The sequence below is a fragment of the Sinohyriopsis cumingii genome, unplaced genomic scaffold (assembly GCF_028554795.1).
Source record: "Sinohyriopsis cumingii isolate HCF-2022 unplaced genomic scaffold, ASM2855479v2 utg000646l, whole genome shotgun sequence".
Taxonomy (NCBI): Eukaryota; Metazoa; Mollusca; class Bivalvia; order Unionida; family Unionidae; genus Sinohyriopsis; species Sinohyriopsis cumingii.
Genome location: NW_028315921.1, coordinates 1,254,061 through 1,275,631, shown reverse-complemented (window position 1 = coordinate 1,275,631; position 21,571 = coordinate 1,254,061). Strand labels below are relative to the sequence as shown.

Genomic DNA, 21,571 nt, shown 5'->3' with positions numbered 1-21,571 from the left:
AATCGAACAACACATTGCAGATAGCTCTCGATCGGATTATGCAAAGTCACATATTGTTTCATTGAGAAAGACACATTTCCTTGTTTAAAATAATCCGATATCGAGTAGTAGAAAATAATTGATACATCTTATTTATGACAATGATATATGGGCGTGTTTGGGATTTAAGGCAGTCATAAAGTCTAGTACACCCCGGTAAAACATTTTATGGAAACAACAACACTAACCTCTTAGCTGCATTAGTTGACTACCTAATCAATTGTTTATACTGAACGTTCTAGTTCCATTAGCTGCCTCCCTTGGTTCGACAAAAGAAAAACGATTGACCCCCTCCTGCAACAATTGAATAAATGGCGAATCCGAAAGGAGGATTGCGTTTTACTAAGGAGCATATATCAGATGGGACCTTCACAACCAAATGTGCCATTCCTCTTAATTTATTATTATTATTATTATCATTATTATTATTATTATTATTATTATACCCTTGATAACTGTTTATCTACTGTTCTAAATATGAAGTTGAAAGGGACTTATTTTTCATGTCCTTAAATAAGCAGCACTTAAACGTCCTCCATATGTTTCACAGACAAATGTTTTTGTGCATGGGAACAAATTTGATATAATGTCAACATGAATATCGATGTTTCTGGCTGTATTTGAACAACCTCTCTTTTTAAATTCTGATAATTCATGTGGTTGGAAAATATTCATGTTCACATAACTTATAAAGGCAGGAATTGTTTGTGTTTAGGACGTTGTTTGTGAATCAAATCCTGAGATCAAAGCGAAAAATACAGAAAACTTACAATTGTATAATAGAAAGTATACCTTTAGAATGACACAAAAGAATCAAACCCCACCGTGACCAATTGAAGAAATACTATGTATCCCAAAATTGATAGCAAATTGTATGACCTCTATTCATATACACCACAATTATTTTACAGGCTCATCTAAAGTTTAATTTTCGAGAATCAGCCTCCGTTTCCTTCCGGAGCAGGACATCAAGTTTGGAAACATGTAATCATTGGAAATGTGTAAATTTGCCTTTTAAGAGCACATATTGTATGGATTAACGAAAAATTGAAACAAAATAAATTCCATTTTTAATATGGCAATGTCATGTCAGAGGTCAAAACTTTTCGGCACTTTTGGGTGGGATCGCAGGGGTGGTTCAGTATGTATTTTTCACAGGGAGCGCAAAGAAGACCGCAAGCTGACTGTGGGATTTAGCAGCTAGTGAGGGCCAGGGAGACAAACACTCATTTTTGTCTGGGGGTGGGGATGGGTGATGCCGGCGGTGGGGTGGGAAACACGGGGAGGCTTGTCCACCTGATCACTGTCGAACGTTCCAATGCTATATCATTACATGCCACATTGTTTTTCGTTTGACCTTTTGTTATATTTCACTTTAGCTGCATGTACATTTGACATTTTATTATTGCTAGAACGGTGTAGAAGGTCCAAATTCGCACCAAAAAAGCCGTCATTGAAGCGTGAAAAGTAAATTACATTGACCCACATTTTATATATGAAATCAGATACATATTTACTGAATGTGCCTTTTATTTATATTTTTGTGCCTGAAGATAAATGATAATTTGATGTTATGAATTTAAAATTAAAAACAAAAAACAAAAACCAAATAAAAGTGATTAGCAGAGCGTGGTTTCGATCCACGGACCTCTGGGTTATGGGCCCAGCACGCTTCCACTGCGCCACTCTGCTGTTAGTTGTTATTGTTGTTGTTATAGGGTTTAACGCCATTTTTCAGCACAAGATAGGCTATACATGGCGGCCAGTATTAATGGTGGAGGAAGAACCCGGGAAAACCCCGGAAAGAACCACCGACCCACGAGAAGCTACCGGCAAGCTTTCTCACATGTCCACATTGGCCGAGCCCGAGACTCGAACCCACGCAGACAGAGGTGAGATGGCAGTGATCCGTGACGGAGAGCGCTTTAGACCACTCGGCCACTCGGCTCTGCTGTTAGAAAACATTGATTTTTATAACTTTAAAAAAAAATGGAACTGATATTCACTTATCTGATGTAATACTTACCGAAGTGATGAATACAACGAATGTTCGTACGAGTTTTTTCCCTTGCCTAACAATCCATTGATATGAACATGCTTGCTCACTAAGGGACCGACCATGTATTTGTTTCTGTTTATTGGGTGGGTAGGTGGGTAATGTTGAGTTTTCTCCCAGCCAGGAGAATTGTTTTAATTTACCTGAAGATATATATTTCTTCTTTTAAAGAATATCATGCACTAGGTTCTTTATGTGCACATCAGTTAGAGCTAGGATGGTTCGATGGTTAGAATTTTTTTCTGTCTGAAAAAGACATATATTGAATCGTGAATATCAGACAAAAGTTGTGTGTGGTTTAGGCCAGGTAGCTATAGATCACTCCCTACATAAATAGTGTACTCATCAAAATACACCGGACGAGGTGGCCGAGTGGATAAGGCGATGGACTGCTAATCCATTGGGGTCTCCCCGCGTGGGTTCGAATCCCATCTTCGTCGATATACATTTTATCTGATGTGTAGAACTTTTAGTTATGACTACAAACCGTATTCATCAATATTGTAATGTGATATCGTCACGTCAGAAAGAAAACACGCCTAATGATGTCTCCATGATGTTTTTTGGTGGTTTGTGTCTTGAATGGACTGACGTTTTGTGCATGTTTGTGACAGGTTTGTGTATTGACCTGTTCCGGCTGCATATTTATAATCGAGTTGTACTTTTTGTGCGTGTGGAACATTTTATCTCCCACAGGAGAAAAAAAAAAAAAAACACCAACATTTCTTGGCATTGAAATAAACTCCCAGTAGTGCTAACATGCATGCGGGAAGTGTAGCCAAATATCAATGCCGCGAATCGGCCGATTAGCAGAAACATTTAAGGTTGCGAGCAAGGCAAAAGGGATCAAGCTAAGGTTTGGGAGGGTAAGGGGTGAGGTGTTTCCAAAATTCCAAAACGGCACCAAAGCACACGCGTATGTGTCTGTTTACTAGAAGTGTGTGTAATACCCATTAAAACGATGGTCAAATTTTAAGTAACAGGAGACTGTACGTTTGTATACTCGGATAGTCTTGGACAACAATCTAAAATTGCGGTTAATGTTAAGAAGATCAAATAAACTGATGTTATCAGAAGTGTAGAAGAAATGACGGGGAAAATGTTCGTTTATGTAGCTGTCCTTTCACCTGTTCATACTTTAAGTACCTGTGTACCAAACTGATTAAAATCAGATCTCCGCTGTTACCAAATGAAGATCTGACAGCCATCGCTTAGAAGGCATATTCTGGTACCTATGCTATTACCATAATTGCTAATTTTATCAACCAGTCAGATGAGGTCTAATATCTTTGCGTTTTGAGAAAGAGCACCGTGGGTGAAAAGCATGAATGTGTATCGAACGATTTGATTCACTTTCAGATTTTTTGAAAGTTGTATTTCCATTGGCTAATTTAATGGTCACCTGAATGTCATTCTTCAGTGGTCATCGTCAGATCTTCACGTAGGACAGCGGAGATCTGATTTTATCAGATTGGTGTCTATGTTGACCGGGGTATATATATTCCTCTTCATATTCTTTCTAATTTCTACTTATTTCTTCTTCTGAAAGGTACACAGGTACATCAAGTATGAACATGTGAACGTAATACCTTCCAGATGTATAGCGCACAAGCAATGGACTCTCTCCAGTTCACTTATATTCTGAGGGCTAGGGTTAAATTAAGTTTCACAATAATACAACGTTCATGGAATCGCAGTAGTTTCATGTAAAATATAATTTGTGAGCCGACTAATTCCATACTTGTGTACTCCAATATTAATAAAACCAATAACGTACTTGCAAGTTTATCTTTGACCTCTTTAAGTTCTGTATATAATCTGCTATGCTTAGACACGTTAACACCAAAATGTCTACATAACTGCTGTTTCTGGAGCACTCTCAAAATCCAAGAACCATTTTCACTAGTTTCGTTTGTAGTCAGACGACTTTTCGGTGAACACAACGATCTTAGGTTTCTAGAAGTTATATCCAAATGCCGACTTTATGGAGTGCACGTTGCATATAAAACAGTATCTGATCCACTAATACCGTGTGCAACAATTGTGGAGACCAATACGAGTTATAGCACTACCTTGGTAGGTGGTTACAATAGCTGCAATTGATCGGCATAAGAAACACATACATATCGATGATATTGCTATTCGAGAGCTTCATAATTACTGTTTGATAGCAATATTTACGATCACTGGAGATCAAGAGAGAATGGTACTAGGCGAACTATGGAAGTGCAGGATGGACTATATCTTAAATTCCTCCAAATTGCAAAATATTTTGTCATGCATGTACATCATTATGAGATCGATCCTAAAATAACTACATGCAACGAAGAAATTAGGCACTTACTTAAATTAGATAACGTTTGTAATGATGAATAGGTATGTAGAGTGAAATCTATTATTATTGAGGGAAAGAGTAAACTATTTTAGTGAACAACTCACTTAGTGGATAATGCAAAATATAAAAGTAAGAATTCTCGCTCCTATACAGTACGAAGAGAAAGAAAGAAAGTTTCCAAGAATTGTATAGATGTCAAGACAAAATGATTTTATTTTCTGTAAAATTTACCGCTAAAGATTCATTTGATATCAATACATATGAAGAACTCGAACAACAATGAAGTGACTAAGAAATAAGATTGTTTTGAGGTGTTATACCGAGATTTTAATCCAGTTTGGTGACTGAAAGTGACGCAAATAGCAAATACTTTCCAAATCCTGAAAAATATCAACAAAAACGAGATGTTATTAAGGAATCCATTGATGGCTTTGGCTCACTTGTTTCAAATGAAAATCAAATATTAAAATACGTTTATAAGTTTTATTGTATTTTGTAATTATCGAACACAGTTGATGAGAGTTGTAAAGAATCAGTTTTAATCTTGGTAAATTCATCCATACCTGCTGATGATACGTATTTGAGTAGGGTCATACAAGGGTTGATAAAATACATGCAGCTATAAATATAATGTCTAAAATTAGATATTTTGGTCTGGTTAAATCGATAAGGTAGTTGTATTTTACAACGTTTTAAATTATGAATATGATAATCTGTTAGAGATTTTTTTCTTCTTCAGATCGTTAACAAGGAATCAATTACGTCATGGGCAGTGAGATTTGATACAATATCATTTTTTACAACACCAAGAGCGACTAAAGAAGCTGGAAATATTGGCGAAATATAAGACTATTTAATGTAGATGATACAATTTTGGCGAGGGTTATGGCTCATGGTTTGAAATGGGTATTACCCAAAATTATGCCTCTAATTCAGACATGCTCTGTAGTTTGAAGGGATATTGCTGATACAACATTCACTGTAGGAGATGTCATTGCTATGACCTAGAGGGACAACATCGATGGATATACCTTAACAATTGATAAAAGCAAAGTTTTTGACAGAGTCAAAAGTTTGTCTCATTCACATAAATTTTGGATTTGGTCAAATTTTTATTCAGCCGCTATTAAAGACAGTGTTAAATGCAGTGTGCATCTAACACCATTCTTTCCGATTAAAACTTCTTTCTGATAAGGCTTTTCTCTATCGGTAATGCTATATATAATACCAGTTGAACGTTAAGGGTGATACTAGAGTGGCAAATGTATTTTTTCTAGTGAGTAAATGTCTCCAAAACAAAATACACTACTCCAAAAGGAAACAGCGGCTGGTTTACGGAAAATCAAGCTACTTGAAAGCGAGTAAAACATTTGTGCTATACATGAACAGAAGTCATACAATTTAGTATCACCTCTGTGTAATAAGTTTCAAATTTAGACAAAGTCTTATTCTAACTGAGCTCCAGCACTAGTTCCCAAAATTAAGATAACGTGATCACAATGTTGAAATTGGAGCTGTCTGCAGAATTCAACAGAGACTGCCTGATGAATTAAATAAAAGTTCCGTTTGTTTTCTTTATTCCCTTTTGAACCATATCCTTTACAATATAAACCAAGTACAATAAATGATTGATTAATAGATTCTTTCTTTGCTAATGTCATGGTTGTACCATCGGCATGTTGAAAGACTTTACTTGTACTGCTAGACAATAGAAATAGAGCAACATTGACATAATAATTTATAATTATAGCGAGCCCTAAATGTTCCGCTTCAAATAAATATAGCATAGTTAGTATAGGGCAACTTTGGAGGACTGAATGTTTAATTGAAAAGGCTTTCATTAAATGCATTTAACACTGTTTCTAATTTCAATATAAAATATTTGTATCCATTAAATAAAGCTGTCACCAAACCCGAATTGTCGTAAAAGAGATAATACTATGAATGGTTGACTCTGTGAAAAGCTTTCTCGTGATCAGTTTCATCACCTCTTTCTTCACCATCTGCACCCTGTATTACTTCATCAACCTCGTGTTCATCATCTTCTAGAACTTGAATCCCCAATCTATCTTCCTTTGTGGCAACGTCAGCAATTCGGTAATTAATTTCTTCAATTTAATCCTTTAGCATGTAACATCTTTATACAGTTGCATTTCTTAAGTCATATTTCCCACATGAACACAAATAAAGAAAATTTCCACAATTGTCAGAGCTTTGCCTTTTGTACTTCCTAGGAACATGACGCTGTTTCCAACAGTTGTGGCACACGAAATGTGTGCAATCTGTCATCATGCGACCCGGGTCAAGACAAAAAGAGCGCACCTTTACTTGATTATCATGCAATAACTTAACGAACTAATGGTCACTTACAGTTTGATGCTTCCGACTGTAGGGCTAAGATTTTATCTCTTTTGGAAAACTGTATTTTACATAATATTACAAATCTATGTTCTTAACCTAAGTAATAGAAAAGATGTAAATCCAGCAAGTATTGTAAAATGTAACAAATACTTTCTCTAGAATACGAAATAAAACATGTAATAACAAATAATAAATATTAAAAAAATAACAAACAATCAAAATTAAATATCCAAAACAAAAATGCGTCACGTCTGTCACAAGATTTCTAGGGTAGTATCTATCCTGAATGGGAGATATGAATTCCACTCCGTATTCTCTTATCTTGATACCGATCTCTTCGTCGGAAACGTGTGCAAGTAAGAGAGGTATTGACACAATAATAGTGTCAGAATATGAGGAAGTACAGTCATAGTTATCACTGCCAATTCCACTTTAGATTATACTCTTTATTTGGCAACGTAACCTCATACAAATTTGAAACTTTCGGCACAACTACATAGAAAGACATTTTGTTTTTTCGTTGATTGATTGGATCGTGACAGTTGTTATGTCCCAAGCATAGGTAGGGCGTATTTCTAAAGCTAGTCACATGATCACATCTATTCATTCCGCGCTGACGTAGATTTCTTGTGACCAGAGATTCATACTCCAAAACTCTCTTCAGTCAGTTTGTCTTTCGATGTCAATGCGTCTCACAAACAACTGAATATCCAATTTGCCGTAATTATAGACAGGGTAGCTTGAATCGAACAACACATTGCAGATAGCTCTCGATCGGATTATGCAAAGTCACATATTGTTTCATTGAGAAAGACACATTTCCTTGTTTAAAATAATCCGATATCGAGTAGTAGAAAATAATTGATACATCTTATTTATGACAATGATATATGGGCGTGTTTGGGATTTAAGGCAGTCATAAAGTCTAGTACACCCCGGTAAAACATTTTATGGAAACAACAACACTAACCTCTTAGCTGCATTAGTTGACTACCTAATCAATTGTTTATAATGAACGTTCTAGTTCCATTAGTTGCCTCCCTTGATTCGACAAAAGAAAAACGATTGACCCCCTCCTGCAACAATTGAATAAATGGCGAATCCGAAAGGAGGATTGCGTTTTACTAAGGAGCATATATCAGATGGGACTTTCACAACCAAATGTGCCATTCTTCTTAATTTATTATTATTATTATTATTATTATTATTATTATTATTATTATACCCTTGATAACTGTTTATCTACTGTTCTAAATATGAAGTTGAAAGGGACTTATTTTTCATGTCCTTAAATAAGCAGCACTTAAACGTCCTCCATATGTTTCACAGACAAATGTTTTTGTGCATGGGAACAAATTTGATATAATGTCAACATGAATATCGATGTTTCTGGCTGTATTTGAACAACCTCTCTTTTTAAATTCTGATAATTCATGTGGTTGGAAAATATTCATGTTCACATAACTTATAAAGGCAGGAATTGTTTGTGTTTAGGACGTTGTTTGTGAATCAAATCCTGAGATCAAAGCGAAAAATACAGAAAACTTACAATTGTATAATAGAAAGTATACCTTTAGAATGACACAAAAGAATCAAACCCCACCGTGACCAATTGAAGAAATACTATGTATCCCAAAATTGATAGCAAATTGTATGACCTCTATTCATATACACCACAATTATTTTACAGGCTCATCTAAAGTTTAATTTTCGAGAATCAGCCTCCGTTTCCTTCCGGAGCAGGACATCAAGTTTGGAAACATGTAATCATTGGAAATGTGTAAATTTGCCTTTTAAGAGCACATATTGTATGGATTAACGAAAAATTGAAACAAAATAAATTCCATTTTTAATATGGCAATGTCATGTCAGAGGTCAAAACTTTTCGGCACTTTTGGGTGGGATCGCAGGGGTGGTTCAGTATGTATTTTTCACAGGGAGCGCAAAGAAGACCGCAAGCTGACTGTGGGATTTAGCAGCTAGTGAGGGCCAGGGAGACAAACACTCATTTTTGTCTGGGGGTGGGGAAGGGTGATGCCGGCGGTGGGGTGGGAAACACGGGGAGGCTTGTCCACCTGATCACTGTCGAACGTTCCAATGCTATATCATTACATGCCACATTGTTTTTCGTTTGACCTTTTGTTATATTTCACTTTAGCTGCATGTACATTTGACATTTTATTATTGCTAGAACGGTGTAGAAGGTCCAAATTCGCACCAAAAAAGCCGTCATTGAAGCGTGAAAAGTAAATTACATTGACCCACATTTTATATATGAAATCAGATACATATTTACTGAATGTGCCTTTTATTTATATTTTTGTGCCTGAAGATAAATGATAATTTGATGTTATGAATTTAAAATTAAAAACAAAAAACAAAAACCAAATAAAAGTGATTAGCAGAGCGTTGTTTCGATCCACGGACCTCTGGGTTATGGGCCCAGCACGCTTCCACTGCGCCACTCTGCTGTTAGTTGTTATTGTTGTTGTTATAGGGTTTAACGCCATTTTTCAGCACAAGATAGGCTATACATGGCGGCCAGTATTAATGGTGGAGGAAGAACCCGGGAAAACCCCGGAAAGAACCACCGACCCACGAGAAGCTACCGGCAAGCTTTCTCACATGTCCACATTGGCCGAGCCCGAGACTCGAACCCACGCAGACAGAGGTGAGATGGCAGTGATCCGTGACGGAGAGCGCTTTAGACCACTCGGCCACTCGGCTCTGCTGTTAGAAAACATTGATTTTTATAACTTTAAAAAAAAATGGAACTGATATTCACTTATCTGATGTAATACTTACCGAAGTGATGAATACAACGAATGTTCGTACGAGTTTTTTCCCTTGCCTAACAATCCATTGATATGAACATGCTTGCTCACTAAGGGACCGACCATGTATTTGTTTCTGTTTATTGGGTGGGTAGGTGGGTAATGTTGAGTTTTCTCCCAGCCAGGAGAATTGTTTTAATTTACCTGAAGATATATATTTCTTCTTTTAAAGAATATCATGCACTAGGTTCTTTATGTGCACATCAGTTAGAGCTAGGATGGTTCGACGGTTAGAATTTTTTTCTGTCTGAAAAAGACATATATTGAATCGTGAATATCAGACAAAAGTTGTGTGTGGTTTAGGCCAGGTAGCTATAGATCACTCCCTACATAAATAGTGTACTCATCAAAATACACCGGACGAGGTGGCCGAGTGGATAAGGCGATGGACTGCTAATCCATTGGGGTCTCCCCGCGTGGGTTCGAATCCCATCTTCGTCGATATACATTTTATCTGATGTGTAGAACTTTTAGTTATGACTACAAACCGTATTCATCAATATTGTAATGTGATATCGTCACGTCAGAAAGAAAACACGCCTAATGATGTCTCCATGATTTTTTTTGGTGGTTTGTGTCTTGAATGGACTGACGTTTTGTGCATGTTTGTGACAGGTTTGTGTATTGACCTGTTCCGGCTGCATATTTATAATCGAGTTGTACTTTTTGTGCGTGTGGAACATTTTATCTCCCACAGGAGAAAAAAAAAAAAAAAACACCAACATTTCTTGGCATTGAAATAAAGTCCCAGTAGTGCTAACATGCATGCGGGAAGTGTAGCCAAATATCAATGCCGCGAATCGGCCGATTAGCAGAAACATTTAAGGTTGCGAGCAAGGCAAAAGGGATCAAGCTAAGGTTTGGGAGGGTAAGGGGTGAGGTGTTTCCAAAATTCCAAAACGGCACCAAAGCACACGCGTATGTGTCTGTTTACTAGAAGTGTGTGTAATACCCATTAAAACGATGGTCAAATTTTAAGTAACAGGAGACTGTACGTTTGTATACTCGGATAGTCTTGGACAACAATCTAAAATTGCGGTTAATGTTAAGAAGATCAAATAAACTGATGTTATCAGAAGTGTAGAAGAAATGACGGGGAAAATGTTCGTTTATGTAGCTGTCCTTTCACCTGTTCATACTTTAAGTACCTGTGTACCAAACTGATTAAAATCAGATCTCCGCTGTTACCAAATGAAGATCTGACAGCCATCGCTTAGAAGGCATATTCTGGTACCTATGCTATTACCATAATTGCTAATTTTATCAACCAGTCAGATGAGGTCTAATATCTTTGCGTTTTGAGAAAGAGCACCGTGGGTGAAAAGCATGAATGTGTATCGAACGATTTGATTCACTTTCAGATTTTTTGAAAGTTGTATTTCCATTGGCTAATTTAATGGTCACCTGAATGTCATTCTTCAGTGGTCATCGTCAGATCTTCACGTAGGACAGCGGAGATCTGATTTTATCAGATTGGTGTCTATGTTGACCGGGGTATATATATTCCTCTTCATATTCTTTCTAATTTCTACTTATTTCTTCTTCTAAAAGGTACACAGGTACATAAAGTATGAACATGTGAACGTAATACCTTCCAGATGTATAGCGCACAAGCAATGGACTCTCTCCAGTTCACTTATATTCTGAGGGCTAGGGTTAAATTAAGTTTCACAATAATACAACGTTCATGGAATCGCAGTAGTTTTATGTAAAATATAATTTGTGAGCCGACTAATTCCATACTTGTGTACTCCAATATTAATAAAACCAATAACGTACTTGCAAGTTTATCTTTAACCTCTTTAAGTTCTGTGTATAATCTGCTATACTTAGACACGTTAACACCAAAATGTCTACATAACTGCTGTTTCTGGAGCACTCTCAAAATCCAAGAACCATTTTCACTAGTTTCGTTTGTAGTCAGACGACTTTTCGGTGAACACAACGATCTTAGGTTTCTAGAAGTTATATCCAAATGCCGACTTTATGGAGTGCACGTTGCATATAAAACAGTATCTGATCCACTAATACCGTGTGCAACAATTGTGGAGACCAATACGAGTTATAGCACTACCTTGGTAGGTGGTTACAATAGCTGCAATTGATCGGCATAAGAAACACATACATATCGATGATATTGCTATTCGAGAGCTTCATAATTACTGTTTGATAGCAATATTTACGACCACTGGAGATCAAGAGAGAATGGTACTAGGCGAACTATGGAAGTGCAGGATGGACTATATCTTAAATTCCTCCAAATTGCAAAATATTTTGTCATGCATGTACATCATTATGAGATCGATCCTAAAATAACTACATGCAACGAAGAAATTAGGCACTTACTTAAATTAGATAACGTTTGTAATGATGAATAGGTATGTAGAGTGAAATCTATTATTATTGAGGGAAAGAGTAAAATATTTTAGTGAACAACTCACTTAGTGGATAATGCAAAATATAAAAGTAAGAATTCTCGCTCCTATACAGTACGAAGAGAAAGAAAGAAAGTTTCCAAGAATTGTATAGATGTCAAGACAAAATGATTTTATTTTCTGTAAAATTTACCGCTAAAGATTCATTTGATATCAATACATATGAAGAACTCGAACAACAATGAAGTGACTAAGAAATAAGATTGTTTTGAGGTGTTATACCGAGATTTTAATCCAGTTTGGTGACTGAAAGTGACGCAAATAGCAAATACTTTCCAAATCCTGAAAAATATCAACAAAAACGAGATGTTATTAAGGAATCCATTGATGGCTTTGGCTCACTTGTTTCAAATGAAAATCAAATATTAAAATACGTTTATAAGTTTTATTGTATTTTGTAATTATCGAACACAGTTGATGAGAGTTGTAAAGAATCAGTTTTAATCTTGGTAAATTCATCCATACCTGCTGATGATACGTATTTGAGTAGGGTCATACAAGGGTTGATAAAATACATGCAGCTATAAATATAATGTCTAAAATTAGATATTTTGGTCTGGTTAAATCGATAAGGTAGTTGTATTTTACAACGTTTTAAATTATGAATATGATAATCTGTTAGAGATTTTTTTCTTCTTCAGATCGTTAACAAGGAATCAATTACGTCATGGGCAGTGAGATTTGATACAATATCATTTTTTACAACACCAAGAGCGACTAAAGAAGCTGGAAATATTGGCGAAATATAAGACTATTTAATGTAGATGATACAATTTTGGCGAGGGTTATGGCTCATGGTTTGAAATGGGTATTACCCAAAATTATGCCTCTAATTCAGACATGCTCTGTAGTTTGAAGGGATATTGCTGATACAACATTCACTGTAGGAGATGTCATTGCTATGACCTAGAGGGACAACATCGATGGATATACCTTAACAATTGATAAAAGCAAAGTTTTTGACAGAGTCAAAAGTTTGTCTCATTCACATAAATTTTGGATTTGGTCAAATTTTTATTCAGCCGCTATTAAAGACAGTGTTAAATGCAGTGTGCATCTAACACCATTCTTTCCGATTAAAACTTCTTTCTGATAAGGCTTTTCTCTATCGGTAATGCTATATATAATACCAGTTGAACGTTAAGGGTGATACTAGAGTGGCAAATGTATTTTTTCTAGTGAGTAAATGTCTCCAAAACAAAATACACTACTCCAAAAGGAAACAGCGGCTGGTTTACGGAAAACCAAGCTACTTGAAAGCGAGTAAAACATTTGTGCTATACATGAACAGAAGTCATACAATTTAGTATCACCTCTGTGTAATAAGTTTCAAATTTAGACAAAGTGTTATTCTAACTGAGCTCCAGCACTAGTTCCCAAAATTAAGATAACGTGATCACAATGTTGAAATTGGAGCTGTCTGCAGAATTCAACAGAGACTGCCTGATGAATTAAATAAAAGTTCCGTTTGTTTTCTTTATTCCCTTTTGAACCAGATCCTTTACAATATAAACCAAGTACAATAAATGATTGATTAATAGATTCTTTCTTTGCTAATGTCATGGTTGTACCATCGGCATGTTGAAAGACTTTACTTGTACTGCTAGACAATAGAAATAGAGCAACATTGACATAATAATTTATAATTATAGCGAGCCCTAAATGTTCCGCTTCAAATAAATATAGCATAGTTAGTATAGGGCAACTTTGGAAGACTGAATGTTTAATTGAAAAGGCTTTCATTAAATGCATTTAACACTGTTTCTAATTTCAATATAAAATATTTGTATCCATTAAATAAAGCTGTCACCAAACCCGAATTGTCGTAAAAGAGATACCAGTATGAATGGTTGACTCTGTGAAAAGCTTTTTCGTGATCAGTTTCATCACCTCTTTCTTCACCATCTGCACCCTGTATTACTTCATCAACCTCGTGTTCATCATCTTCTAGAACTTGAATCCCCAATCTATCTTCCTTTGTGGCAACGTCAGCAATTCGGTAATTAATTTCTTCAATTTAATCCTTTAGCATGTAACATCTTTATACAGTTGCATTTCTTAAGTCATATTTCCCACATGAACGCAAATAAAGAAAATTTCCACAATTGTCAGAGCTTTGCCTTTTGTACTTCCTAGGAACATGACGCTGTTTCCAACAGTTGTGGCACACGAAATGTGTGCAATCTGTCATCATGCGACCCGGGTCAAGACAAAAAGAGTGCACCTTTACTTGATTATCATGCAATAACTTAACGAACTAATGGTCACTTACAGTTTGATGCTTCCGACTGTAGGGCTAAGATTTTATCTCTTTTGGAAAACTGTATTTTACATAATATTACAAATCTATGTTCTTAACCTAAGTAATAGAAAAGATGTAAATCCAGCAAGTATTGTAAAATGTAACAAATACTTTCTCTAGAATACGAAATAAAACATGTAATAACAAATAATAAATATTAAAAAAATAACAAACAATCAAAATTAAATATCCAAAACAAAAATGCGTCACGTCTGTCACAAGATTTCTAGGGTAGTATCTATCCTGAATGGGAGATAGGAATTCCACTCCGTATTCTCTTATCTTGATACCGATCTCTTCGTCGGAAACGTGTGCAAGTAAGAGAGGTATTGACACAATAATAGTGTCAGAATATGAGGAAGTACAGTCATAGTTATCACTGTCAATTCCACTTTAGATTATACTCTTTATTTGGCAACGTAACCTCATACAAATTTGAAACTTTCGGCACAACTACATAGAAAGACATTTTGTTTTTTCGTTGATTGATTGGATCGTGACAGTTGTTATGTCCCAAGCATAGGTAGGGCGTATTTCTAAAGCTAGTCACATGATCACATCTATTCATTCCGCGCTGACGTAGATTTCTTGTGACCAGAGATTCATACTCCAAAACTCTCTTCAGTCAGTTTGTCTTTCGATGTCAATGCGTCTCACAAACAACTGAATATCCAATTTGCCGTAATTATAGACAGGGTAGCTTGAATCGAACAACACATTGCAGATAGCTCTCGATCGGATTATGCAAAGTCACATATTGTTTCATTGAGAAAGACACATTTCCTTGTTTAAAATAATCCGATATCGAGTAGTAGAAAATAATTGATACATCTTATTTATGACAATGATATATGGGCGTGTTTGGGATTTAAGGCAGTCATAAAGTCTAGTACACCCCGGTAAAACATTTTATGGAAACAACAACACTAACCTCTTAGCTGCATTAGTTGACTACCTAATCAATTGTTTATAATGAACGTTCTAGTTCCATTAGTTGCCTCCCTTGATTCGACAAAAGAAAAACGATTGACCCCCTCCTGCAACAATTGAATAAATGGCGAATCCGAAAGGAGGATTGCGTTTTACTAAGGAGCATATATCAGATGGGACTTTCACAACCAAATGTGCCATTCTTCTTAATTTATTATTATTATTATTATTATTATTATTATTATTATTATTATTATTATTATTATACCCTTGATAACTGTTTATCTACTGTTCTAAATATGAAGTTGAAAGGGACTTATTTTTCATGTCCTTAAATAAGCAGCACTTAAACGTCCTCCATATGTTTCACAGACAAATGTTTTTGTGCATGGGAACAAATTTGATATAATGTCAACATGAATATCGATGTTTCTGGCTGTATTTGAACAACCTCTCATTTTAAATTCTGATAATTCATGTGGTTGGAAAATATTCATGTTCACATAACTTATAAAGGCAGGAATTGTTTGTGTTTAGGACGTTGTTTGTGAATCAAATCCTGAGATCAAAGCGAAAAATACAGAAAACTTACAATTGTATAATAGAAAGTATACCTTTAGAATGACACAAAAGAATCAAACCCCACCGTGACCAATTGAAGAAATACTATGTATCCCAAAATTGATAGCAAATTGTATGACCTCTATTCATATACACCACAATTATTTTACAGGCTCATCTAAAGTTTAATTTTCGAGAACCAGCCTCCGTTTCCTTCCGGAGCAGGATATCAAGTTTGGAAACATGTAATCACTGGAAATGTGTAAATTTGCCTTTTAAGAGCAGATATTGTATGGATTAACGAAAAATTGAAACAAAATAAATTCCATTTTTAATATGGCAATGTCATGTCAGAGGTCAAAACTTTTCGGCACTTTTGGGTGGGATCGCAGGGGTGGTTCAGTATGTATTTTTCACAGGGAGCGCAAAGAAGACCGCAAGCTGACTGTGGGATTTAGCAGCTAGTGAGGGCCAGGGAGACAAACACTCATTTTTGTCTTGGGGTGGGGAAGGGTGATGCCGGCGGTGGGGTGGGAAACACGGGGAGGCTTGTCCACCTGATCACTGTCGAACGTTCCAATGCTATATCATTACATGCCACATTGTTTTTCGTTTGACCTTTTGTTATATTTCACTTTAGCTGCATGTACATTTGACATTTTATTATTGCTAGAACGGTGTAGAAGGTCCAAATTCGCACCAAAAAAGCCGTCATTGAAGCGTGAAAAGTAAATTACATTGACCCACATTTTATATATGAAATCAGATACATATTTACTGAATGTGCCTTTTATTTATATTTTTGTGCCTGAAGATAAATGATAATTTGATGTTATGAATTTAAAATTAAAAACAAAAAACAAAAACCAAATAAAAGTGATTAGCAGAGCGTGGTTTCGATCCACGGACCTCTGGGTTATGGGCCCAGCACGCTTCCACTGCGCCACTCTGCTGTTAGTTGTTATTGTTGTTGTTATAGGGTTTAACGCCATTTTTCAGCACAAGATAGGCTATACATGGCGGCCAGTATTAATGGTGGAGGAAGAACCCGGGAAAACCCCGGAAAGAACCACCGACCCACGAGAAGCTACCGGCAAGCTTTCTCACATGTCCACATTGGCCGAGCCCGAGACTCGAACCCACGCAGACAGAGGTGAGATGGCAGTGATCCGTGACGGAGAGCGCTTTAGACCACTCGGCCACTCGGCTCTGCTGTTAGAAAACATTGATTTTTATAACTTTAAAAAAAAATGGAACTGATATTCACTTATCTGATGTAATACTTACCGAAGTGATGAATACAACGAATGTTCGTACGAGTTTTTTCCCTTGCCTAACAATCCATTGATATGAACATGCTTGCTCACTAAGGGACCGACCATGTATTTGTTTCTGTTTATTGGGTGGGTAGGTGGGTAATGTTGAGTTTTCTCCCAGCCAGGAGAATTGTTTTAATTTACCTGAAGATATATATTTCTTCTTTTAAAGAATATCATGCACTAGGTTCTTTATGTGCACATCAGTTAGAGCTAGGATGGTTCGACGGTTAGAATTTTTTTCTGTCTGAAAAAGACATATATTGAATCGTGAATATCAGACAAAAGTTGTGTGTGGTTTAGGCCAGGTAGCTATAGATCACTCCCTAAATAGTGTACTCATCAAAATACACCGGACGAGGTGGCCGAGTGGTTAAGGCGATGGACTGCTAATCCATTGGGGTCTCCCCGCGTGGGTTCGAATCCCATCTTCGTCGATATACATTTTATCTGATGTGTAGAACTTTTAGTTATGACTACAAACCGTATTCATCAATATTGTAATGTGATATCGTCACGTCAGAAAGAAAACACGCCTAATGATGTCTCCATGATTTCTTTTTGGTGGTTTGTGTCTTGAATAGACTGACGTTTTGTGCATGTTTGTGACAGGTTTGTGTATTGACCTGTTCCGGCTGCATATTTATAATCGAGTTGTACTTTTTGTGCGTGTGGAACATTTTATCTCCCACAGGAGAAAAAAAACAACAACAACATTTCTTGGCATTGAAATAAAGTCCCAGTAGTGCTAACATGCATGCGGGAAGTGTAGCCAAATATCAATGCCGCGAATCGGCCGATTAGCAGAAACATTTAAGGTTGCGAGCAAGGCAAAAGGGATCAAGCTAAGGTTTGGGAGGGTAAGGGGTGATGTGTTTCCAAAATTCCAAAACGGCACCAAAGCACACGCGTATGTGTCTGTTTACTAGAAGTGTGTGTAATACCCATTAAAACGATGGTCAAATTTTAAGTAACAGGAGACTGTACGTTTGTATACTCGGATAGTCTTGGACAACAATCTAAAATTGCGGTTAATGTTAAGAAGATCAAATAAACTGATGTTATCAGAAGTGTAGAAGAAATGACGGGGAAAATGTTCGTTTATGTAGCTGTCCTTTCACCTGTTCATACTTTAAGTACCTGTGTACCAAACTGATTAAAATCAGATCTCCGCTGTTACCAAATGAAGATCTGACAGCCATCGCTTAGAAGGCATATTCTGGTACCTATGCTATTACCATAATTGCTAATTTTATCAACCAGTCAGATGAGGTCTAATATCTTTGCGTTTTGAGAAAGAGCACCGTGGGTGAAAAGCATGAATGTGTATCGAACGATTTGATTCACTTTCAGATTTTTTGAAAGTTGTATTTCCATTGGCTAATTTAATGGTCACCTGAATGTCATTCTTCAGTGGTCATCGTCAGATCTTCACGTAGGACAGCGGAGATCTGATTTTATCAGATTGGTGTCTATGTTGACCGGGGTATATATATTCCTCTTCATATTCTTTCTAATTTCTACTTATTTCTTCTTCTGAAAGGTACACAGGTACATCAAGTATGAACATGTGAACGTAATACCTTCCAGATGTATAGCGCACAAGCAATGGACTCTCTCCAGTTCACTTATATTCTGAGGGCTAGGGTTAAATTAAGTTTCACAATAATACAACGTTCATGGAATCGCAGTAGTTTCATGTAAAATATAATTTGTGAGCCGACTAATTCCATACCTGTGTACTCCAATATTAATAAAACCAATAACGTACTTGCAAGTTTATCTTTAACCTCTTTAAGTTCTGTATATAATCTGCTATACTTAGACACGTTAACACCAAAATGTCTACATAACTGCTGTTTCTGGAGCACTCTCAAAATCCAAGAACCATTTTCACTTGTTTCGTTTGTAGTCAGACGACTTTTCGGTGAACACAACGATCTTAGGTTTCTAGAAGTTATATCCAAATGCCGACTTTATGGAGTGCACGTTGCATATAAAACAGTATCTGATCCACTAATACCGTGTGCAACAATTGTGGAGACCAATACGAGTTATAGCACTACCTTGGTAGGTGGTTACAATAGCTGCAATTGATCGGCATAAGAAACACATACATATCGATGATATTGCTATTCGAGAGCTTCATAATTACTGTTTGATAGCAATATTTACGATCACTGGAGATCAAGAGAGAATGGTACTAGGCGAACTATGGAAGTGCAGGATGGACTATATCTTAAATTCCTCCAAATTGCAAAATATTTTGTCATGCATGTACATCATTATGAGATCGATCCTAAAATAACTACATGCAACGAAGAAATTAGGCACTTACTTAAATTAGATAACGTTTGTAATGATGAATAGGTATGTAGAGTGAAATCTATTATTGTTGAGGGAAAGAGTAAAATATTTTAGTGAACAACTCACTTAGTGGATAATGCAAAATATAAAAGTAAGAATTCTCGCTCCTATACAGTACGAAGAGAAAGAAAGAAAGTTTCCAAGAATTGTATAGATGTCAAGACAAAATGATTTTATTTTCTGTAAAATTTACCGCTAAAGATTCATTTGATATCAATACATATGAAGAACTCGAACAACAATGAAGTGACTAAGAAATAAGATTGTTTTGAGGTGTTATACCGAGATTTTAATCCAGTTTGGTGACTGAAAGTGACGCAAATAGCAAATACTTTCCAAATCCTGAAAAATATCAACAAAAACGAGATGTTATTAAGGAATCCATTGATGGCTTTGGCTCACTTGTTTCAAATGAAAATCAAATATTAAAATACGTTTATAAGTTTTATTGTATTTTGTAATTATCGAACACAGTTGATGAGAGTTGTAAAGAATCAGTTTTAATCTTGGTAAATTCATCCATACCTGCTGATGATACGTATTTGAGTAGGGTCATACAAGGGTTGATAAAATACATGCAGCTATAAATATAATGTCTAAAATTAGATATTTTGGTCTGGTTAAATCGATAAGGTAGTTGTATTTTACAACGTTTTAAATTATGAATATGATAATCTGTTAGAGATTTTTTTCTTCTTCAGATCGTTAACAAGGAATCAATTACGTCATGGGCAGTGAGATTTGATACAATATCATTTTTTACAACACCAAGAGCGACTAAAGAAGCTGGAAATATTGGCGAAATATAAGACTATTTAATGTAGATGATACAATTTTGGCGAGGGTTATGGCTCATGGTTTGAAATGGGTATTACCCAAAATTATGCCTCTAATTCAGACATGCTCTGTAGTTTGAAGGGATATTGCTGATACAACATTCACTGTAGGAGATGTCATTGCTATGACCTAGAGGGACAACATCGATGGATATACCTTAACAATTGATAAAAGCAAAGTTTTTGACAGAGTCAAAAGTTTGTCTCATTCACATAAATTTTGGATTTGGTCAAATTTTTATTCAGCCGTTATTAAAGACAGTGTTAAATGCAGTGTGCATCTAACACCATTCTTTCCGATTAAAACTTCTTTCTGATAAGGCTGTTCTCTATCGGTAATGCTATATATAATGCCAGTTGAACGTTAAGGGTGATACTAGAGTGGCAAATGTATTTTTTCTAGTGAGTAAATGTCTCCAAAACAAAATACACTACTCCAAAAGGAAACAGCGGCTGGTTTACGGAAAATCAAGCTACTTGAAAGCGAGTAAAACATTTGTGCTATACATGAACAGAAGTCATACAATTTAGTATCACCTCTGTGTAATAAGTTTCAAATTTAGACAAAGTCTTATTCTAACTGAGCTCCAGCACTAGTTCCCAAAATTAAGATAACGTGATCACAATGTTGAAATTGGAGCTGTCTGCAGAATTCAACAGAGACTGCCTGATGAATTAAATAAAAGTTCCGTTTGTTTTCTTTATTCCCTTTTGAACCATATCCTTTACAATATAAACCAAGTACAATAAATGATTGATTAATAGATTCTTTCTTTGCTAATGTCATGGTTGTACCATCGGCATGTTGAAAGACTTTACTTGTACTGCTAGACAATAGAAATAGAGCAACATTGACATAATAATTTATAATTATAGCGAGCCCTAAATGTTCCGCTTCAAATAAATATAGCATAGTTAGTATAGGGCAACTTTGGAGGACTGAATGTTTAATTGAAAAGGCTTTCATTAAATGCATTTAACACTGTTTCTAATTTCAATATAAAATATTTGTATCCATTAAATAAAGCTGTCACCAAACCCGAATTGTCGTAAAAGAGATACCAGTATGAATGGTTGACTCTGTGAAAAGCTTTTTCGTGATCAGTTTCATCACCTCTTTCTTCACCATCTGCACCCTGTATTACTTCATCAACCTCGTGTTCATCATCTTCTAGAACTTGAATCCCCAATCTATCTTC

At 36.0% G+C, this 21,571-nt stretch overlaps 5 non-coding genes across 5 annotated transcripts; 3 read left to right on the top strand and 2 right to left on the bottom strand.

The window, feature by feature from the left end:
• Positions 1–1,659: 1,659 nt before the first annotated feature.
• On the bottom strand, positions 1,660–1,731 carry Trnam-cau (transfer RNA methionine (anticodon CAU)). Its single transcript has one exon. It is a non-coding gene; the product is annotated as a tRNA-Met (tRNA).
• Positions 1,732–2,453: 722 nt separating this feature from the next.
• On the top strand, positions 2,454–2,535 carry Trnas-gcu (transfer RNA serine (anticodon GCU)). Its single transcript has one exon. It is a non-coding gene; the product is annotated as a tRNA-Ser (tRNA).
• Positions 2,536–9,984: 7,449 nt separating this feature from the next.
• Trnas-gcu (transfer RNA serine (anticodon GCU)) lies at positions 9,985–10,066 on the top strand. The gene has a single exon. It is a non-coding gene; the product is annotated as a tRNA-Ser (tRNA).
• Positions 10,067–16,734: 6,668 nt separating this feature from the next.
• Trnam-cau (transfer RNA methionine (anticodon CAU)) lies at positions 16,735–16,806 on the bottom strand. Its single transcript has one exon. It is a non-coding gene; the product is annotated as a tRNA-Met (tRNA).
• A 718-nt stretch (positions 16,807–17,524) lies between these two features.
• On the top strand, positions 17,525–17,606 carry Trnas-gcu (transfer RNA serine (anticodon GCU)). Its single transcript has one exon. It is a non-coding gene; the product is annotated as a tRNA-Ser (tRNA).
• Positions 17,607–21,571: the final 3,965 nt, after the last annotated feature.